Source organism: Homarus americanus, unplaced genomic scaffold, assembly GCF_018991925.1.
Source record: "Homarus americanus isolate GMGI-L3 unplaced genomic scaffold, GMGI_Hamer_2.0 scaffold37136, whole genome shotgun sequence".
NCBI classification, from domain to species: domain Eukaryota; kingdom Metazoa; phylum Arthropoda; class Malacostraca; order Decapoda; family Nephropidae; genus Homarus; species Homarus americanus.
Window position 1 is genome coordinate 70,405 of NW_024718106.1, and position 23,468 is coordinate 93,872.

Sequence of the window (23,468 nt, forward strand, 5' to 3'; positions counted from 1 at the left end):
TAAACAAACACGCGTCACTACAACTAAACAAACACGTCACTACAACTAAACAAACACACGTCACCGGATAATACACCTCTTCAAACCTAAAAAAAGCCATTTAAAGACAATGAAATATAAAGTCACCTCCGTAAATTAATAAACACACTTAATGTAAAAAGGAATTTGATGGCGACAAATGATACATACTCACGCATCTGCTTTCACACAAACGCTTCTTTACTTTTAGTTAAAATTCTCGGGAAATTTATTCTTTAAAGAGAGAGTCGATAAATTGTGTGCGAGGAGGAGGAGGAGGAGGAGGAGGAGGAGGAGGACGCCGCTTTCGTGACAATACCACAGAGAAGTTTTGTCATCATTAATTACCCCGTCTCTATGTGGAGCCTAGCTGGGTACTCATTCACATCAGCCAAGATAAGTAAACATTGGGAGGTCTCTTGTCTGCTCACCCGCCTAAGAACTAAAGACATATGTACTTCTTGTGCACCACCTGATGTCATAAAGAAACTCGTTCAAAATACTCACCTAACAATAAAGGGCAGCAAACAATGATAATGAACATCAAGCAAAAGAAAACAGCAGCAAACACAAGCAATTATAAGGGACAAGAGAGTAATGTGGTGGCGCTGCCTTGTACAGTCATTAATGGACAGTGTTAGTGTAAACTGAACATTCTCACCAAGGAGCAAAGGACACATACTTCCCTCTGACTCGAACATACGTGTGTCAACAAACGCTCTACAATTGTTCCTCAGCCAGAAAAGCAAGACGAAAAAAAAGGAGCCATTGTGGGTTGGGTTCCCTTTGAACATTGTGTGTATTTTTCACTCCCTGGTCGGTCATGCCGGGGTGTCGTGCCTGGTAATGGAGATTCCCCACCCCGCTGTCACAAGTAACAACAACAAGAGAATATTGACCCCCTCACTTTGTGGAAATCTTCCATAAAACTTGAACTTTGACCTCCTGGGGACTTGGCCTTTGAAAACTTTAACCTCTGTACCTCTTGCTTATATCTGGATTAATGTTGATTGTTAAGACGACTGAGTACTGTGTATGTTAGAAATATCCTTATAACGTGAATTATATATCAACCTAATGGATAACCGCATCAATGATTACCTACTTGTGTACACCCGGGGTCAAAAGTCCGCTCCTCCCAAACTGAAGCAGTATCGACCCCAAATGAGGTAAAACAACACGCCCACATCCAGGGTAAACCAGTTCGAACACTCATTTCCGTGACACAATTTCACCACAGGGAGTGAAATTGTGTCTACGATTGTATACATTGCAGCTATAATGAGTTTTAGCAGGAAAAATCGTTATAGCGAAGAATTAACATCTTACAGAACTTGCAATGAAACTAATAACGATATGTAATAAATAATGCTCATCTTATCACCCATTATTATCATCATTATTATTCCCCTTACATTTATATTACTGATAAATACGAGTCTTATTATTTTCTTGCATTTGAAATTAGATCAAATGCATCCTTTCTTTTTCAAGGTCTCAATATATTTTAAATAAATAAATAATGAATATATCAACAACAGCAGCAGAACACAGTAGAACATTCTTAGTTAAATATCCCAAGTTTAATGCAGAATGGAGTATCCTTTTTTTTCAGAGGGTGTAATATTCTTGCCCTAGTATACACAACTCGGCAATACTCGGTGATATATTCTTAAAGTCAACCACAAAATAATATATTTCTATTTAATGAGGTGAGAATATTATCTGCTTAAACAGAGGATTGAAAAGATCCCTCAACTAACACATATACGACTCTCCTTAAAAAAAAATGAAAGAAAAAATTATTGATTCCTTTCCCAACAGTTTCTTCTTCATGCCATCAAGTTACTTTCACAAGCTTTCGCTCGTCCCACAAAAGGAATCCAACTCCACAAATGGATTACAACTCCTTATAAGGAATCAACTCTACAAATGGATTCCAACTCCACTAACAGACTTAAATCCCACAAAAGGAATCCAACTCCTCATAAGGAATCACTCCACAAAATGAATCCAACTCCACAAAAGGATTCAAATTCCACAAAGTGATTACAACTCATCATAAGGAACAACTCCACAAAGGAATCCAACTCCATAAAAGGATTCCAATTCCAGAAATGGTTCCAACTCCACAAAAGGATTCCAACTCCACAAATGGATTACAACTCCTCATAAGGAATCAACTCCATACATGGATTCCAAATCCACTAAGGGACTTAAGCCCCACAAAAGGAATCCAACTTCACAAAAGGAATCCAACTCCACAAAAGGATTTCAACTCCATTTAACGGGAGACATAAATCCTCCTCCGCAGCGCACAAACTTCCATAAAATAATCAGTCGCTCGTGGCAAGTCTCTTAAAAACGCCACAACAAATTGGCAACATTTTTCCAGGTGTTGAGGAAGTCAGACGAGCAACTAAATCAGCCCCTGGGGTCTGGTGGACGTGGTAGGGGATGGTGGACGTGGTAGGGGATGGTGGACGTGGTGGGGATAAGTGGACGTGGTGGGGATGGTGGACGTGGTGGGGGATGGTGGAGTAGTGGGGGATCAGGTGGACGTGGTGGGGATGGTGGACGTGGTGGGGATGGTGGACGTGGTGGGGGATGGTGGACGTGGTGGGGGATGGAGTGGACGTGGTGGGGATGGTGGAGGTGGACGTGGTGGGGGTGGTGGAAGGGGCGTGAATGGTAGAGAAGGGATGGGGTTAGTGAAAGGGGTTGAAGGTTGATGGAATGGAAGGAGGTAGGGGTTGGTGGGAGGAAGGGGTTAAAAGAGAGGAGAGGGAGAGATCAAGGGAGGGTGTGGGAGGGCATGGGGAAAGTAAGGAGATTAGAGGAGGAGGGGGGAAGGTAGTCACAGTAACACGGGAGAAAGGAAAAAGAAGGAGGAAGGAGAGATACACACATTAAGAGGGGGGGCAGGGAAGGGTTGAGGGGGGTGAACGTGGGTGGTCATAAAAACTGAAACAAGTGGAGGAAATGAGGGTTGAGTTTGGATTTAAATTGTCAGCATAATAAGAAGGAGGGAGGAGGGGGTTCCTGTGCGAGAGGGGTTGTTGTGAGAGAGAGGGGGGTTGTGGGAGGGGGGGTTTGGAGAGGAGGGGTTCCTGTAGGGGGAGGGGTTCCTGTATGGGAGAGGGGGTTCCTGTATGGGAGAGGGGGGTTCCTGTGGGGAGGGGGGGGTTCCTGCAGGGAGGGGGTTCCTGTAGGGGGGAGAGGGGGTTCCTGTAGGGGGGAGAGAGAGAGAGAGAGAGAGTGGTCTGAGGGAGAAGGAAGTTCCTCTGGGGGGGTCTGGCTATATCACTCACACTGGGGAGGTCCTGAACCAACCTATTACACACTACATAATTATACGTCCCTGGGTTATTAAACTTAACTTCAAACCGATTACGTAATATATCTTAAACACACACACACACACACACACACACACACACACACACACACACACACACACACACACACACACACACACACACACACACACACACACACACACACACACACACACACACACACACACACACACACACACACACACACACACACACACACACACACACACACACACACACACACACACACACACACACACACACTTAACAAACAAACAATAACCCACACAATAAAACACATTTCACGAGGTGCCATATGCTATAAATAATTTCCTCTAATATTCATGAGTCAGCCTTTTTAAATGGGTAATTATTTAAGGAAACTATATTAATATATCCCAAATTTAAAGAGAATTACCCTGTGATGATGGTAACTAGCCAGGGTATGTTTATTTATATATTGTGGCTTAGTATAATAGTATAGTGTTTACATCAGGAAGAAATAGGTCCTAAGTATCATTGATTTGAAGACACTACCACTCGTGTTGAGTTCCCATTCCACCCTGTTTGAATTTGTATATATATGATCTCTCTCTCTCTCTCTCTCTCTCTCTCTCTCTCTCTCTCTCTCTCTCTCTCTCTCTCTCTCTCTCCAACAATACAGCCCTTTACATTCCATCACTTCCAATCCTTTTTACGGCTTCAAAGATCTATTGAACCAACAAGGGTTAGTTAATATATTTCAGCTCCTCGTTTGAGTATAAGTGTGTCACGTTTTTCCATCAGGTCACCAAACCTTCACCAAGTCCAGGTGTATACTTACTCACCAAGCATACTCGTTTTCTATGCCTCCGTCACCAATATCACCAAACATGAGGTTTAGTTTATTTATTCCACGTCTTTGGTGAGTCGTTTTTAACCCAACCAACCAGCAATGACCAGGTTATGAAAGCAAACGCCAAGACTTACGTTCACTAGCATTCTTCTGCTTAAGGTGATCTACAATCTTACCGACCTCAGTAATCAGAATTCTTACCCATCCCACGTGTTGGTGATCCATGCTTCACCAGGATCCAATAGTGTGTGATCCATCCTAATTTAGGAGTGAGTGATCTACCATAATTTGGGAGTGTGACACCAGGGATATGTGATCCACCGTTGTCTACGAGATCCACCAAGACCCGGTGAGATACATCATGAGCCGACGAATCCAAGGTGATCCATCATCATCCTGATAGATCCACCGTGATCAAAGAGTGCGTGACCCAACAAAATCCAAGAGTATGATCGACCAAGACCCCGGAGAGTGATCCATCACTATCCAATGAGACTCTACAATGATCCAAGATGACTCAATGTGTTCTAAGAAGATCCACAATGATCCAGGGAAATCCACAAGTATCCAGGATGATCCAGATATTCACAGTGATTACAATGATTTAGAGAGATCCTGGGCGTGGGGAGTGTGGGACAATATTGGTGTGGTAGGCAGCGTAAGGGAGAGGTCCTTCCTCACGCAATCCGACACCTAACAATGGCAGGCTGTCTGCCGCCATCACACGGCCAGTGGTCACCTCCTCCTCTCTTCTTTCCTTCCAAGTTCTAGCCTTCTGTCTTCCCCCTCTTCCTTTCCTCTGTTGCCTTCTCCGCGGTCAATCATCACGTCCTCCTGCCTTCCCCCTTCCCTTCGTTATTCTCCTCTTTCCTCGTCCTTCCTTTTATCGTCTTCTCCCTCCATGACATTCCTCCCTTACTTCTCCTCCCTCTTCTTCTGATTTTGCCAGAATTATGCTTGGATACAGACACATTTGGCAAGTTTGTGACAGTGTACCCATACCGGAACACTCGGCATGTAAACTTTGTGATAAACCTTTAAAGCATACACTTGAACACTATATTATTGAGTGTGACACTGTCAAAGACTTCAGTCCACTCGGCTTATTGTATCATAAACTATGTAATTACTAAACTGAATCAGGAGTCTTTTGAGGACATTCTTGCAGTCTATCCAAAATTTGCTAGCCTACACCGATTCCTCAAATAGAATATAACATTAATAAATATGGCTTATATTACTGTCTCCTTTGTATATGAACCTCTGTCCTATGTGGCAAGGAACAGTGATAACGCCCTCAATGTCAAGACCTGACTGAACTACTCAGATTAGGCGAATTGTACTTCAAGCTTTGTCAATAAAGTTGTTAAAATAAAAACACCTCTTCCTCAATTCGTTCCCTTTTCCTTCTTTCCTTTTGTGATAATGGTCACGTCCGCCTTCTCCCCTGTTTTCCTTCCTTCCTTCCTACTTCATAGAATCATTTTTATTATTTTTTCTCTCTTACTACAAAAGACAGAATCAACTCCAATCAATTATTCTCTAAGGAAACATCGACGTAAAGGGAGTCGGTCAACACACACACGTACTGTACCTTCTACTACAAAACCAGTCTTGATCCGCTCCTACATCCACACACACATATATCAATAACATGATTCATAACAGTAATTACAGAGGTAACTTGACCTTACATAGGTGACCTTAACAGGTACAGTTGCCTCAAAGAGTTCCTTTACCTCCTGTGATGACGTTTACGGTTATGTCACAGCGTCGCAATATTAGAGTAAACTTGTGAATGAATCCATAGTAACAATGCAGCTGATTGGTGGAAGAGAGTCCTAGGCATAATTTCGCTATTAAGCACGAAACGTTTACTCAGAAGTGACCCTTTAACATATAATTAAGTCTAGATGATAATACAAATACGAACGTGCTGATCAAACCTCTATAGCAGAAGACCGGGGTATAATCTGCAATGACAATATAATATACAAGACGAAGAAAATAAAAATATATGTTTATGGATGCATGATCGTTCATAGCCAGGCAAAAGTTGTTCATTGTCGTTTCATCCGTCCACTTTTCTTTTTCGTGTGTGTTTTGGGATTTTTTCTCCGTTGTTAATGGTACCTTCCGCTGATTCTGACGGAACGCAACATTCCACACCTCTCAGGGGGAAGGATGGAGTGATGGTGAGAGAGGAAGAGGAAAGGGGTGAGGGAGGGGTGGGGGGATGATGGGTGAAGGAGGGAAAGGAAGGTGAGAAGGGAGAGGGGGTGAGAGAGGAGAGGGAATTAAAAAGGGAGAGGGAAGTGAGAGATTGGAGAGGGAAATGAGAGAAGAGAGAGGGAAGTGAGAGAGAGGGAGCAGGGAATGGAGAGAGAGAGAGGGAAGAGGGAGGGGATGGGGAGGTGAGAGAGGGGGAGTGGAAAGGGAGGTGGAGAGGAGGGAGGAACATGAGAAGGAAGAGAGGGAGGTGGGGAGGGAAGTGAGAGAGAGGGAGAGGGGAAGTGAGAGGAGAGGGAGGGAGAGGGGAGAAAGGAAGTGGGAGGGGGAGAAAGTGGAATAGAGGGAGAGAAGGTGATAGAGGGGGAGATAGGGGATGAAGTGGAGAGAGGGGGAGAAAGAAGTGAGAGAGGGAAAGGAGAGGGAGAGGAAGTGAGAGAGGAGATGGAAGTGAGAGGGGGGAGACAGGGTGAAGAGAGTGGGAGAGAGGGGGAGAAAGAGGAAATGAGAGGGAGAAGGAGAGGGAAGAAGGAAGTGAGAGAGGGGAGAGAGAAAGGAAGTGAGAGAGGGGGGAGACAGGGGATGAAGTGGGAAAGAGGGGGGAAAGGGGTGAAGGAAGTGAAAGAGAGGGAAGTGAGAGGGGGTAGAAAGGGGAGAAGGAAGTGAGAGAGAGTGAGAGAGATGAAAGTGAGAGAGGAAGAGGGAAGTGAAAGGGGGAGAGGGGAGAAGGAGATAAGAGGGGAAGAGAGGTGATGGTAGGGAATGGTGAGGTGATAGATGAAACGACAACGACCAGGGACAACAACACCAACAAGGACTGACCCTGGCCTCGGGGAACCTGACGGTGAGACAAGGCCGCCGCCCATCAGCCCATCACAAGGGGGGGCTGCTGAGGGACATTTCGTAACTTGTATTTATGTTCCGTAAACCAAGTAAAAGGATTAAATCACTGTTTACCAATAAGAAAGTGTGTATTTATGATAGTTAATGTGTGTAAGCAATTTCATTTTGTTTCCTATGAAGATGTTGATATATCAGTGTGAATTATTATTATTATGACATTTTACATAAATTTTACGCTATTCCGTACATTGTTATTCATTCTTATTAAGCTTTTACTTCTTTTTATCATATTAGGTGAGTGGGTACATGTGTGGCAGAGACAGGTGACGATGTTGTGATGGTGGACTTGACTTGCCTGTAGATAAGGAGTGTTGGAGGGAGGGTAGGTAGGGGGGGGGTGGGCGTTGGGTGGAAGTACTCTGGAGGTATTGGGGGGTGGGGAGGGGGTGGGATTGGTTTTAGGAGAAAGTAAATAAGGGGGAAATTTGAAGGAAAGTAAGAGAGTAAAGGTATCAGGACTCAAACAGATAGGATGTATTTTAATATTCTTTGTTGATCTTTTGTACTGCTAATTTAAGTTCTACCTCTTAGGCCTTTGACTTTACCTTTGGTCTTGTATATCGAACACCTGGACTGTGTTACCTGTTATAGTCCACAGTGTTCAGCGATATCTTTTTACCCCCAAACCGAGACAGACCTGACTTAACCTAACCTAACCTTACCTAACCTAATTCTCCTAAACCAAAATAGACAAGACTCAATCATCTATCACTGACGAGCAATTAGTGAAAAATTCCACAGTGATCAGTAAAGGCTGATTGAAATTTAATAACGTGAACTACTGTACTGTACTGGGCAATGTTTAATATTGATGTATCATAAATCTTAAGTTCTTAAAAATGAAAATAAAAATCCTGAAAATAAACAAACAATATGCTAGAGAGGGTAATATCCTGCATCGTTCCTGTGGATCACCGTGATATAAAAATGTATTTCCCGGTGATATAAAGTATCTTATAACACTAACAATTTACAAAGACTAAGAATCACTCACGTCAACACTGCCACTCAATAATTCTCACTGCTGTAATAAATGTTTCCTGCTCTGGCATTATTACTCTTTATAACAAAGGATCCCAAAAGCAAGTTACTTCACCTTCAACACCACGTCCTTCCTAAAATGTTACTCGGGTACACTGCTGCTGTTTCCTGGCTCTCGTCCCCCCACACCCTCTCACCTCCCCTACACATAAGAACATAAGAATGTGTGTATTAGGGGAGAAGAGAGAGGAGGCGAGAGAAAGGGAAAGAAGGAAGGAGGAAGGGTAAGGGAGAAGAAGTGAGGGAGAGAGGGGGGTAAAGGAGAGAGAGGTGAGGGAAAAAGGGAAGTGTGGGAGATAGAGAAGAGATGAAAGTGGGGGAGGGAGAGAGGTAATGAGGGAGGGAAGTGGGCAAAGAGGAGAGAGAGAGAGAGAAGGAGAGAGGTATAAAGGACAGGAATATGAGGAACGAGGTAGAGTGGGAGGAAAAAGAGAAGGAAGAGGTGGAGGTGGAGAGTGAGGGAGAGAAGGGTGGAAGGGAAAAGGGAGAAGATAGGAGGGAGAAGATGATGGGAGGTAATAACACGATAAATGGAAGATAGAGGGAGAGAAGAAGAGGAGACAACGAAGGAGAGATGAAGTAAATGATGAAGAGGATGAAGGATGGAGGTGGAGAGAATAGATTAAGAAAGAAGATAATAAGAGAGAGATAAAACACGAAAAATTTCAAGCAAGAACGACAGGAAACGACGAATTATGATAAAAGAGGAATAGCGAAGAGGAAGATAATAATAACTTTAACTAAGAGAGACAAGAAGTAACTCAACAGACGAAAAAGACCAACATAAAAGTGTAAAAGAACAAAGAAATTTTACGATAATTGCAAATTGAAATGAGATAAAGATGAAGAATAATGAACGGGAAATAGCGCAAAATATAGAAGAATAGAAGAATTAGATAATTACGTGGCAATGAAGAAAACGAAAGCAATAAAACCGAAATAGATCAAATAAAGCGAAGAGGAAAAAATTGACAAGAAAAAAAATATTAAGTAGCGGAAAATGAAACAAGCAGTAAACACGATAAACAGCGGACGTAGGTAATATTGGCAATTACAAAGAAAAGAAGAACAAAAAAACATTTATAAAGAAAAAGTAAAAAACAGACCGTTAAAGAAGAGAATAATGGATGAATTTACAAGAACAAAAAGAGATTAATGTAGTAAATGCACAAGAATCAGCAGACAATACAAATAACGAATAGGGAATAAGAGAAGACAATAAACAATGAACTTCAAAAAAATAAAAAATAAATTAAATGCCAACCACGGAAAGATAATAATAATAATAACAATAATAATAATAATAATAATAATAATAATAATAATAATAATAATAATAATAATAATAATAAACCACGATTAAGGAAACAAAACAAAACCGATAAAACCTCACAAATACCAAATTACACAAATATACCAACTAATATAAACAATTCTAAACACGAACACAAAAAAATACGTACAAGGAAATAGCAAAAAGACCAATAAACAGGAGAAACAATGCAAGATGGAAAGCATACTGGTGACACATACAGAGACCAGAACGATTAAGAACTGGTCCAGACAGGGAGATGTTAATACAAGAGTAATGAAGAGGAAAAGAAGAGGCAGACGAAGAGGGGGAAGAGCCAGAGACAAAGAGGTTATAGGGAGAGAATGAGGGCAAAGGAGAGTAGAAATTACCGAGGGGAGAGTGTGAGAGTGGATGAGGGTGAAGGTGCCAAGGTAGAGAGAGAGGGGTGCCAACCCAGGTGCCAACGGTAGGGGATCCGCTATGATTAAGTTATGACCCAAGATGTGACGCCACTGTTGTTATTATTATGATTGTTATTCTTGTTATTATTGTTGTTATTATTAATAGGATTATTTTGGTATCGTTATTATTATTATTATTATTATTATTATTATTATTATTATTATTATTATTAGTATTAGTATTTGTTCTTCTGTTTCTAACGAGACGACATGTAAAACTAACAACAAATAAATATACTTTCCTCAAATTCTACTGTAGTTAAATACCAAATGCTGAAAAACAATTAACGTCCTTTAGCATCTCAATTCTACCTTTTAAAATTATTAACAAAGGATAATACTCTTCAGTAATGCAGTCGCTTTATCGAGAATAATAATGTCAAAGAATAATATTTGTATTATACTTGCCTCAAATTTTCTACATATACCGTATACTTATACTTGTTGTAAACGTGTATCAAAGCGTAAAAATACTCGTACCTACACTTGTAAACATCGATTGACCTAATTTCACCTGATAATTTAACACCTTAACGTTATTTAAAGGGACTAAGTAAGTTAGATTAGATTGGAGTAAGGTAAGGTAAGGTAAGGTAAGGTAAGGTAAGGTAAGGTAAGGTAAGGTAAGGTAAGGTAAGGTAAGGTAAGGTAAGGTAAGGTAAGGTAAGGTAGGTAGGTAGGTAGGTAGGTAGGTAGGTAGGTAGGTAGGTAGGTAGGTAGGTAGGTAGGTAGGGTTTGATTAATTTAGGGTAAGGTAGGAATTCGGTTTGATTAGGTGAGGGTAAGGTAGGTTAAGTTAGCTTAGGTGAAGGTGCTTAATCCTCAGGTGATCTTCAACATCTATTAAGCTGAAAATAACTAATCTTTCACTTGTTTAAACTTGTACTAAACAGAGGGTACTTAATAACCCTCCCTATACAGCACTACAAATAATAGCCACCCTGGTCGATTAAGGAGTGGCGTGTTTTTTACCCCCCCCTCCCTAAACAGAGTTGGCGTAAGGTAAACAAGAGGATAAACACGGGAGGTCTTAAGCGTGAGCCCACAACCCTTTCATCAATGGGACATAACAACTGTGTTCTTCCTAACTAGATAAATGTTTCATGTTATTGTGCCACCCGCCTGCAACTACCGGTGAGACAGACACACACACACACACGTGTCTCTCTCTCTCTCTCTCTCTCTCTCTCTCTCTCTCTCTCTCTCTCTCTCTCTCTCACACACACATACACACACTATTCCTATAATAAAACACCAAGAGACAACAGTGCTTCAGTATCTCGCGTGTACCAGAGGCATTATCAAGACACTCACAGCTGACACACTCACACTCAACTACTAGGAATTTACTAATATCTTCCCACAACTAACATTTATACTCTTATTCACTTTTAATTTATCTGGTTCTTCTTTGTTATACATTAATTGACGTGAGTAACGACCAGGAAACCTCTCATTTAACCGGTCGAGTTGAAAGAGTCGACCAAGAGGACTGAGGTTATGGCTGCCTGCAGTAAATGAAGGGGAACACTGAATTGTTTTATTTATTGGCTGACTTTTGGATTTCTTGAGAGAGAGGGGAAAGAGTGAGTGAGTGATTGAGTGAGTGAGTGAGTGAGTGATTGAGTGAGTGAGTGATTGTGTGTTACAGTAAACGGACAATTGCGATTTTGTGACAATTTTTATGATAATCGTGCAGATCGTAAAGATACATGCAAGCGAATACCTTAATGCAAAACCCTAACCTGAACTAACCTAACTTAAACTAACAAACTAACGTAATCTAACCTAGTTCAAGCATAATTACCTGTAGTTTGCAAAAAATTCTGCTGCCTCTTAAAGTTTAGTCGTCGACTGTCACTATTTGGCGGGACAAACTATACAGATGAAAGAAAACAAATATCACAGTAATATGTGCGAGTAATAAATAACTAAATAAACCCTTAAAGTAAATACATGCATTTCCAGGTTATTTGTCTCTTATGTTATATTGTTACTGCAGTATATATCTATAACACATATTTAAACACCTTTAGCAAATATTTTTTTTCCCCCGTGCTGGTCAAGCCCTGACCGAGGGCTAGCTCGGCCCCCTGATAACTCTTTCGAAGCTTGACCAGCACGTTCGTGTTTGTATTATCATCTCGACTTAATTATATGTTACAAAGTCACTTGTGAGTTTTCAATGTTCTTTTTTATAATATTTACTTATTCTAACCTGATTATCAACAAATAAGTGGCTTAAAGATTACGGAAACAACTAAATAAAATGGAAATCCTCCTAATATATATATATATATATATATATATATATATATATATATATATAATCACCGTAGAGTAAGTAGCTGGCCAACAGTTTACGAGGTGCACAGATGCGTGCGTCAGATAGTTAACATTTCCGTGATGTAATCGCCAAAACTTGAGAAGATACTTGTTTATTATACTGTACAGTCCCCCAAAAAGTATCGTTAGCCAGGGGGTCGATGTGAGTCGAGGCTTTCCGAACAATGTCACTCGACCTTCTTCTGAACGGTTGGCAGGTCCACAGTACATCCGTAGCCCTTGAGCATGAATGAGTATATACTGTACGTTTTCGAACGATACATACATTAATATAGCTTAATGGATTTCTTGTTATATTTAAGTATCTGGCATGTCATACAAAGGACAACTCCCCCCTAATCCCACCCCATCTCTAACTGTTGCTGATATGGCCAGCAGACGCACCAACTTATAAATGATGCACTGGGGATCATATCAAAACATTTCGACCTGCGTTTCAAATTTGTAGAGACGGAAAATCTAACGATACATAATGCATAATAGTAGACTTGCTAGTACCCAATATATCAACGTACAAGGGGTCGAATTATTTACATACAAGTGACTATTACTTTACCACAGAAATAGCCAACATATCAACATAAGAAAAATTGACATATTTACCTACAAGTAGTTGAAATATTAACATACAAGTATTTCATATATTAACACACAAATAGTCTAAATAAATCAACATTAATCAACATATTAACATACAAGAACCCCATATATTAACATACAATTAGTCATACATAAAAGTAGCGAATACATGACATACACTGTAACTGTACCACATATATACGACACTTAGCATGTATCAAGGAATGAAGAGGCAGGTGGGAGGGAACACGATGCGCCAGGTACACGCTACACCTCGCACTAACACCGTACTAATTAGGTCTTCTGTCCTACCTGGAATACAGCATCACACACTATTCACCGACGTCTGGGAGAGCGTCAATATAGTCGTTAGTCGTCCCTCCTACAGTCGTCCCTCCTACAGGCACAAGAGGCTTCGATGATCATGCAACGCTCAATTCACGGTTATTAATATCACGTTAAATTGAATATAGGACTTTATACCTTACAAGACAGTGTTGTCATGACGCAAAGTTTTCACGGTTGTTTGGTTAAGTTAGGTTGGGTTGGGTTGGGTTGGGTTGGGTTGGGTTGGGTTGGCTGGGTTGGTTGGGTTGTTGGCTGTTGTCATTGGGTTGGCTGGCTGGTTGGTTGGGTTGGTTGGGTTGGGTTGGCTGGGTTGGTTGGGTTGGCTGGTTGGGTTGGGTTGGGTTGGCTAACGTCATTGGGGTTGTTGGCTGGGTTGTTGTTGTCATTGGTTGGGTTGGGTTGGGTTGTTGGGTTGTCATTGCTGGGTTGTTGCTGTTGCTGGCTGGTTGGTTGGTTGGGTTGGCTGGCTGGTTGGGTTGGGTTGGGTTGTTGGGTTGGGTTGGTTGGGTCGGTCGGGTCGGGTCGGCCTGGGTCGGCTCGGGTTGGGTTGGGTCGGGTCGGGTCAGATACCGTCATAAGTACAGTCATCCACAAATGTCCTGTCGCCTCTACTCCTAAGCCACGAGCCCTGAGGGGACAGAACTTTTATGGGTGACTGTATCCTACGACCTTACCGTAAAACGAAAAAGATACCGTCATAAGTACAGTCATCCACAAATGTCCTGTCGCCTCTACTCCTAAGCCACGAGCCCTGAGGGGACAGAACTTTTATGGGTGACTGTATCCTACGACCTTACCGTAAAACGAAAAAAATATAAATAAGTAATTATGTAACTGTAATGACCTATGAGCGTGTTAATACGTACAGGTGTAAGGAGGTGATGACCACTCACGAGCCCTTCAACACCTGTGATGGGAGTTAAATTCCATCTATAAATGTGAACCGTATTGAAGGAGTATTTAAGAGCGATCTAATATCACGTGAGTTCAGGGTAATAACATTCACTCGTTATATGTCATAAACTTATGTAAATCTTCATTTTTTTATCTTTTTGCAGTAAATGAATATCTAAATCAAAATTAAAACACACTAAATTTAAGTCATTCCTACGTAGCTAATCCAAACATAGAACACGTCAAGTTTACCACCCCGGTAAGAGGACCCTCCGTGACCCCGCCAGTCCCCACACCTATCAGCGTCTTGAGGAGGCAGCAGAGTGTCACACCCTCGTCCAAGTTTCACCATAAACAACGCCCTCAACAAAGGACCCCACACGCCATAAATTCTCCACCACCGATATCTCCCGTAAGTTGACGAGCAGAAAAATGCAAACACTGCTCATAATTCCAAGTTATTTACATATCAGTACTCGCGTTTATCCAAGCAATGAGCTAAATGAAGCGAGAATCTTGTTTAGAAACCATTACCTGCCAAGGAGTCTGGTGGTGGTGGTGGTGGTGGTGGTGAGGGAGTCTGGTGGTGGTGGTGGTGAGGGAGTCTGGTGGTGATGGTGGTGGTGAGGGAGTCTGGTGGTGGTGGTGGTGAGGGAGTATAGTGCACTAGGGTGATCACTGAGTCTAATTTATTAATTAATCAAACTCCTAAAAGATGGATGCAGACTGGTTATGTTTATCTACAAGGGAATATCAGACTGAAAATTCAATAAACTATCGGTATCAATACGTCACTCAATAGGCAAAATGAGTGACATTATAGAAGGAAACTTACAATACGTAACACTAATTATAACCATCCCAGTATATATACGTAATCCAAGTGTGTTTACATCTGGGATTATCAGAATAAAAATGGCTAAATCATCAATTATTAAAATCCCTTATAAACGTATTGACACAGGAAGAAGAGGAGACCTAACATAAAGTTCATTAAACATACATTATCAGCCACCACAAAAGATGAGTAACGGGAAACACACTGTGATGATGACAATTATTCAAGTATTAAAGTTTCCTAAAGCATACAAACAAAGCAGAATCAGAACAGCAGGTAGAAGAAAAATAAGAACTCGAACAACTATTACATATTCAGGAGGTATATATGTGAGATAGAAAGGAAAGGAATACATACCAGGTATATATACAATAGGTGAAAAAGCAATAATACTCAGATCAGCAGGTGTATATATTCGAGGGAAACAAGAACCAGGACTCCTTATATATTAATTATAAAAACTAAATACGAGGAAGGAGATCCTGTAGACGCCATTTGTAAACTTATCAGACCCCAAGAAGACGTGAGTAAAGAGATACGAACCCGCGTCTAGAAGCAAAATGAGAAAGGAGAACTCATCATTCCGCGCCAGAGGAGACACACTAAGTCAAGAAAGAGAAGCTAGGATAAAGAGGGGAGAAGCCAAGGCAAGAGTGAGGGGAACACAGAGAGAGAGAGAGAGAGAGAGAGAGAGAGAGAGAGAGGGTAATGGCGCATAATCTTGTTTGTTTAATTGAGGGGAGACAAGAAACAGAGGGTTAAGTCAAATACCCAAGAGCTAGACGGGAGTAAAGCAGAGGAGAGGTAAGGTGTGAGGTGTGGCAGACGTTGTGGAGGTGTATGGTGTGGGTGTTTGGGGTAGGTGTGGGAGTGTGGTGCAGGTGTGGGTGTATGGGGTAGGTGTGGGAGTGTGGTGCAGGTGTGGGTGTATGGGGTAGGTGTGGTAGTGTGGTGCAGGTGTGGGTGTATGAGGTAGTTGTGGGAGTGTGGTGCAGGTGTGGGTGTATGGTGTGGGTGTATGGGGTGGGTGTGGGGTGATGTGTGGTGTGGGTGTGTAAGAGGAGGTAGGTGGGGAGTGATGTGCAGGTGTGGGTGTATAGAGGTAGGTGTGTGGTGCAGGTGTGGGTGTGTGGGGTAGTTGTGGGAGTGTGTGCAGGTGTGGGTGTATAAGGAAGGTAGGTGTGGGAGTGTGGTGCAGGTGTGGGAGTATGAGGTAGGTGTGGGAGTGTGGTGCAGGTGTGGGTGTATGAGGTAGGTGTGGGAGTGTGGTGCAGGTGTGGGAGTATAAAGTTGGTCTGTGTTTTTATTAAGCTATCTTTACACTCACTTTTCGTTATTCATTACTTGGCTATAACTCTACATCTTTTTACAATTTTTATTCACCTAAGTATGAAGGTCGTGTGATTTTTAGTTGGCAATGAAAGAATTAGTGATTATGTATGACACAGACAGGTGTGTGCGTGTGCGTGTGTGTGTGTGCGTGTGTGTGTGTGTGTGTGCGTGTTCACCTTAGATTCAATAGACTTGTATAATGTTTATTGAAGATGCGGTGAAGTGCAAAAAAAAAGCGATATTACAGAAACCAAAATACTAACCCCAACACAGACAGACAGACAGACAGACAGACAGAGCGCTATAAAAAGAAACAATTATAGAGAAGGAATGCATACAACTTAGACTCACGAACAATTACATCATATCACTCTATGTAACACAAGACATAACAACCCCCTCCCCCCCTCCCAGTGTTTGTTTTCTTTTGACTGGTGTGTCTGGAGGTCATTTACTATCTCAAACTCAACCAAAATACCTTATACCGACCTAACAAGAGGCCTTCAGAATAGAGCAAAAACTACACTAAACTATGCCGTTAAGAGCAACAACCACCACTTCGTCACCTCCCTTTAACCTCTTTTAACACAATCATCATCCACCTCTTGTCATTACACAAATATGCAAAACACCCTCTGAAGTACTCCAGCTTTGATGCAAGTCAAGGTGTAGATGACGTCATGAATCCGCCTCGACAGCACAAAAACGCCGTGGAATTCTGTAAACAAACCGCCGCTTAACACACACACACACACAGACCTGGACACTTATCTGGAGGGCTTTAAGTGAATTACCGGCTAAATCCTCCATGCTGCCCCATGAAAAATATATGATATTCACGTGAATTGTTTCCACAGTAAGGAGGACCACTTGTGCCTTCTTGGAATTAGTGTTAATGAGAAATTTTTGTGTACAGGTATTTTTTTTTTTTTATATTCTTTTATTGGTATCATTTATTCAGTGTGTGTGTGTGTGTGTGTGTGTGTGTGTGTGTGTGTGTGTGTCATGGACATATGAACAAGATAAATAACCAGCAAAAAGGCAAACAGACAAATAAAATATAACACAAGCAAAACTAAACAAAAATACTGTGATGTGTAATTAAATTTAAATAATACTCTTTTACACAGACAAATACAAGCAAAGACAGACATACAGACAGACAGACAGACAGACAGACATACAGACAGACAGACAGATAGACAGACAGACAGACAGACAGACACAGACAGACAGACAGACATACAGACAGACAGACAGATAGACAGACAGACAGACAGACAGACACAGACAGACAGACAGACAGACCTGTATATAACTGACAAAGGCGCCTCCTGCCGACATAATCAGTTTTTTACACAAACGAAATGAAGTATATTTCTTTCATTTGTAAATTCAATTCATTTTTTACACCTGTGGAGCTTATGAATTGTTTTGAGTAGGGCGGCCAAGGGGAGACGAGTGGGGAGAAGCGAGTGGGGAGAGGGAAGTGGGAGGTTGAGATTTGGGTGGAGAAGTGAGTTGGGGGACGAATGGGGAGAAGCGAGTGGGAGGAAAGGTTGTGGGGGGAAGGATGTGGGGAAGCGAGTGGGGTGAGGAAAGGAGAACTCATGGGGAATGGGAGGTGGGGGTTACTACATCTTGAGGTGAAAGGAGGAGGTTAATGCAACACACACACACACACACACACACACACACACACACACACACACACACACACACACACACACACACACACACACACACACACACACACACACACACACACACACACACACACACACACACACACACACACACACACACACACACACACACACACACACACACACACACACACACACACACACACACACACACACACACACACACACACACACACACACACACACACACACACACACACACACACACACACACACACACACACACACACACACACACACACACACACCATGGTCAATACTGAGTCACGTCATCGCGTCTCAGATTTATCGCCAGTGATGTTAAAAATATGTGTCGACTTCTCTCAGAATTTTATGACTGCGGATGAATATTTGAAGGGAAAACAATGTTATACCACAAACCAAGAAAAAAAGGTTCTTCCTGTTGTTAAAATTGATGACTTAAAATAATATGTATTTCTACGTGTGCTCATCAATGTATGTATGTATGTATGTATGTATGTATGTATGTATGTATGTATGTATGTATGTATGTATGTATGTATGCATGTATGTGTGGGATGGGTCGGGTTGAGTTGGGTCAGGTAAGGTTGGAATAGGTTAGATTAAGTTAAGTTAGGTTAGGTTAGTTTAGGTTAGGTTAGGTTAGGTTATGACAAGAGAGAGAAAGAGAAACACACACACACACACACACACACACACACACACACACTCAGAGGCGGACATAATTACAGAGGGAAGCGTGGTAGTGTGTCCAGCGACCATCTCAATTATTGGACCATTTTCTACCACCTGCAATTACACTCACACCTTGCACGATTATAGGGAGGATTATAGATCATATAGCTTGTTATAGGTAAGAGGAGTGAGGGTGAAGGGAGGACTGAGGGTATAGGGTGAGGGGAGGAGTGAGGGTGAGGGGATAAGGGAGAGGAGTGAGGGTGAGGGGAGGAGTGAGGGTGAACGGAGATGGGAGGAGTGAGGGTGAAGGGACAAGGGAGAAGAGAGGGGTGAAGGGACAAGGGAGAAGAGAGGGGTGAGGGGAGGAGTGAGGGTGAGGGGACGAGTGAGGGTGAAGGGAGAAGGGAGAGGGGACGAGTGAGGGTGAAGGAAGAGGGAAGAAAAAGTTTGTGTCGGGCTCTCCACATCTTATGATATGACTAACTAAAAGTCATTCGTCATTACTGGCACTTGGCGAACGTTAATCAGGCGTTTACTTTAGTTTCGGAGTAGATGGGAACGCCAGGCCCTGCTGAACTCTTGTATAGGCGCTGTTGTGTTTACTTCAGTGTTTACGGTGTTGACCAGCGTGACAAAGTTTAGGAAATAAAGAAAAAAATTATCTGGATTCTGAGACCCTGGATGTCTGAATCAAGTTATTTTGGGTGTTATTTAAAATGATTGACTTATAGTAACTAGATTAATAATTTAAGACATTGGTAAACTAAATGAATGATAAGAGAAAAGACTGTGAATGAACTTACTATTTATACTACACGTAATAAGTGTTGCGTGGAGACGGTGTAGCTTGCCTATGTAAGATATCATACCTAACCTAACCTAACCTAACCTAACCTAACCTTTGTCCTTGTAATAAAACAAACACAGTGGCTAACAAGACTCTCTTAAAACATGCCATGACGGACGGGCGGGGGTACACCACAGCGATCCCCCCATAAAACAAATGACATTCAATCTTATCCAATATAATAAACAAATCTTATATTACCAAATATTTAAAAATCAAATTATACGAAGACACAAAGGTGAATTATTAGACAAGTTTGGTGATTTGCCTTGTGAGAAACCATTACATTGTATGACGCTTTGACACAGTTAACTATACCAAGTTGAAAAATAAGCACGACCTAGATCTTACATAGATAACTGTGAACATTTTGTTATCAAGTTCTCGGACAACATCAGACACCAAGACACTAAGGAAACACTAGGGGTCAGTTACAGGGTCATAACTATCATACAGTTAACAACACCAACCTGAAAATTGTACTGGAGTTAGATTCTATAAACCCTTATTTATACACTAAATTTGACTTAAAATGACCCCAAAATAGAGAGATAATATGTAGATACTAATCGACTGACACACAAACGGACGAAAGAAAGGCCAACCCTCTAACATAACACCCCCTACCTCTATCGTGCAGTGGAGCATAATAACCTTTGTAAAATATAAAAACAAAGCGACATCTATAACCAAAATACACAACAGTTATGGATAATTTATCACTTGTAACGCCTTCACAGAACTGATGAACTGTTTTGTTACTATGTGGTGACGTTAAAAGGTGCAGGAGTGTGTGTGAGCGATTCTGGGTCATGTCACACCTATACAGTATACATATTGAAGAGTAGTGTATGGGGAACTCTCTCTCTCTCTCTCTCTCTCTCTCTCTCTCTCTCTCTCTCTCTCTCTCTCTCTCTCTCTCTCTCTCTCTTTTCTTTCGTCTCTTCCTGTTCCGAGTTTCCCATATCCTCTTTCTATTTCACCGTCCCTCTCTTCCATTTGTCCTCTTAACTCTCCTTTCTCCCCTTCTCTTCCTCCTCTCCTTCCTTCCCTTCTTTCTATCCCCTTAATCCATTTACCCTTATCTCTCCTCGTATTTAATCGTCTCCTGTCACCTTTATCTCGTCTCTCTCTCAACAGGTAATTGAGGTGTGGGTCAACCCTTACTACCTGCGTGTGGTGTTATTGGTGTCAGTGTGTTCTTTGGTATATTATTATCGTCTCTGCCCTTTCGTCTGTTTGTTTACTCTGGTTTAGATTTTTTGGTTCGTATGTTTATTCATTTTTTTTATTATTTCTCAGTTATCCTTCCATGTTTTTTCTTGTCTTTTTATTTGTGGAGGGTAATTTTTTTTTCTCACTAATTATGCTTTTTTTTTCTTTTGCATTATACCTCATCCTCCTCCTCTCCCTTTCAATTGGTCGCTCTCTCTCTCTCTCTCTTTCGCTCACCTCTGTTTCCCTCCTCTCTCTTCTTCCCTTTCCCCCCACAGGGCACGTAAGCCTCCCCTCCTCCTCCCCGCCCTCCCACACCAGCACCCACCGGAAGAGGCGTGGTCAACTACCTCTTGTCACGCACACCCATAATGACCGACTTTGACTAAGTATTTACAAAATCAACACCTCTACTACATCCCTTAACAACCGCTAAAAGAAAAATAATAGTCATGCACTACTTAAAAACTTAGTCATATTACTTTTACATTTTTTATAGGAAGAGAATTAATTAATGAATAATATATATTGTAATTATTATCATACCTGGATATAAGGCTATTCACTGCATCTGTTTATGATTTTGTGATCGCTTTTTCAGTGTGTGTTTCTCACGTTACACAGATTCCTGGAGGAGAAATCATTGTAATCAGGAGGTTTAGTACAACAAGACTGTATGATGTGTGTGTGTGTGTGTGTGGGTGTGTGTGGGTGTGGGTGTGTAAGGGGAGGGAGGGAGGGGGGTAATAGGAAGGGGAGGAAGGGAAGGTAGAAAGTAAGAAGTGGTAGAAGCTACAATGGAAATTTTGATAAGATTAGAATGAAAATGATAACAATGCTGATAATGATGACCATGGTGATGATGATGTACACGATGACTGAAGACCATAATAATGATGATGATGATGATGATGATGAGACGTAACTCAGGCAAATGCTACCCACGAAGATTAATATATCATGGTTTTCGAGGCATCATAAACAATCGGAAATAACAACAACAAAAAATTACTACAACACCTCTAGGTCAGGAGGTCAGGTCATCCACGAATTGTTAAGGGTCCACAGGTAAATAGGAAGGAAAGAGAGATACGAACCTGTGTAATGCCGTAAGTGTACGACAGACCTTACCTCTCCCCCACCACCAATCTCTCCCCATACTCTCACCAAATCCTCCTCACCCTTTCCCCCCCCTCTCCTGCACGGGGGAACCCATACTCCCCTCACCCCTACAGCTCACACACTCTCCCTGGCTCCATCAATCCCTCCTCCTCTTCTTCTTTTCCCCAAACTCTGCCTACACCTGCTACTCCTCCCATACTCCCTCCCTCACTTTCTCCCTCCATCCCCTTCCCCCTCCCACTCATTGTCCTTTCCTCCTTCCCTCTCTCCCTCACCTACCTAACACACCCCCTTCCTCCCTCCCCCACCTACCATATCTTCCTCTCTTCCCTCACTTACCGACCATCCCCCTCCCTACCCCTCTCCACCTACCCTCCCTCTCTTCTCTCACTTACCGACCATCCCCCTCCCTACCCCTCTCCACCTACCCTCCCTCTCCGTCACTACACGAAGGCGAGACACGGCCCGACCCGCTCATCCCTGGCTGACAAATTGCGAGTTTTGAGTGCGGTATCATTAGGGTGTGGTCTCTCATAAGTCAACTTGTCCAAACTCACTCGTCTGGAACCCTGGACGGGGGGATGACCATAGACGGGAAGGAGGGACGTGAGGAGGTGCACATGGAGGTGTGGAGGTAAACGTGGAGGTGTGGAGGTATACTGTGAGGTGTGAAGGTATACATGGAGGTGTGAGGTATACTGTGAGGTGTGAAGGTATACATGGAGGTGTGAGGTATACTGTGAGGTGTGAGGTATACATGGAGGTGTGTGTGTGGTTGTGTGTGTGTATGTATTGTGACCACGAGAGATGTGGTAGAAAGATAAGAAAAAGAAGGAGGTGGGTGGGGGGTAGGAGGAGGGGGTCTGTGTGGGGGGGGGTGTGAGAGGGAGACTGGGTGGTGGTGGGGAAGGTGGGTGGTGGGGTACTGGTAGTAGTGGGCAATTATCCTTCGCTACTGTGACGTCCTCATTCTCTGGTCAGCGTGAGGAGGCTGGGGGTAGAGAACTAGGGGGTGGGGGAAGAAATAAAGAAGACGAGAGAGAGAGAGAGAGAGGAGAGGAAGAGAGAGAATTAACAGAGAAGAGATGGAGAGGGAGAGAGGGGAAAGAGAGATAGAGAGATGGAGGTAGAGAGAGAGAAAAGGGATCGAGAAGAGTAAAGCAAGAAAGAAAACGAGTGAAGAACAATATGCTAAAGGTGTCGGTGAGGTGGATGAGAGGGAGGAACGGAGGAAGAGACGACAGGAGAGAAAGGGGAGGGAAGAAAAAGGTAGACACAACAAGAGAGAGAAGAGCAAGGTAAACAAAACAGAGGAGAGAAAAGAAAGAGAGGAAAGATGGTTTGTCGAAGGATACAGTGTGTCTACGATTAACTGAGGAAAACAAAAGGTAAATAAACGAAGGAGCCAGTGAAGGAGAGAAAGAGAACAGAGGGTAGAATAAAAAAAAACGATTAGGAGAAG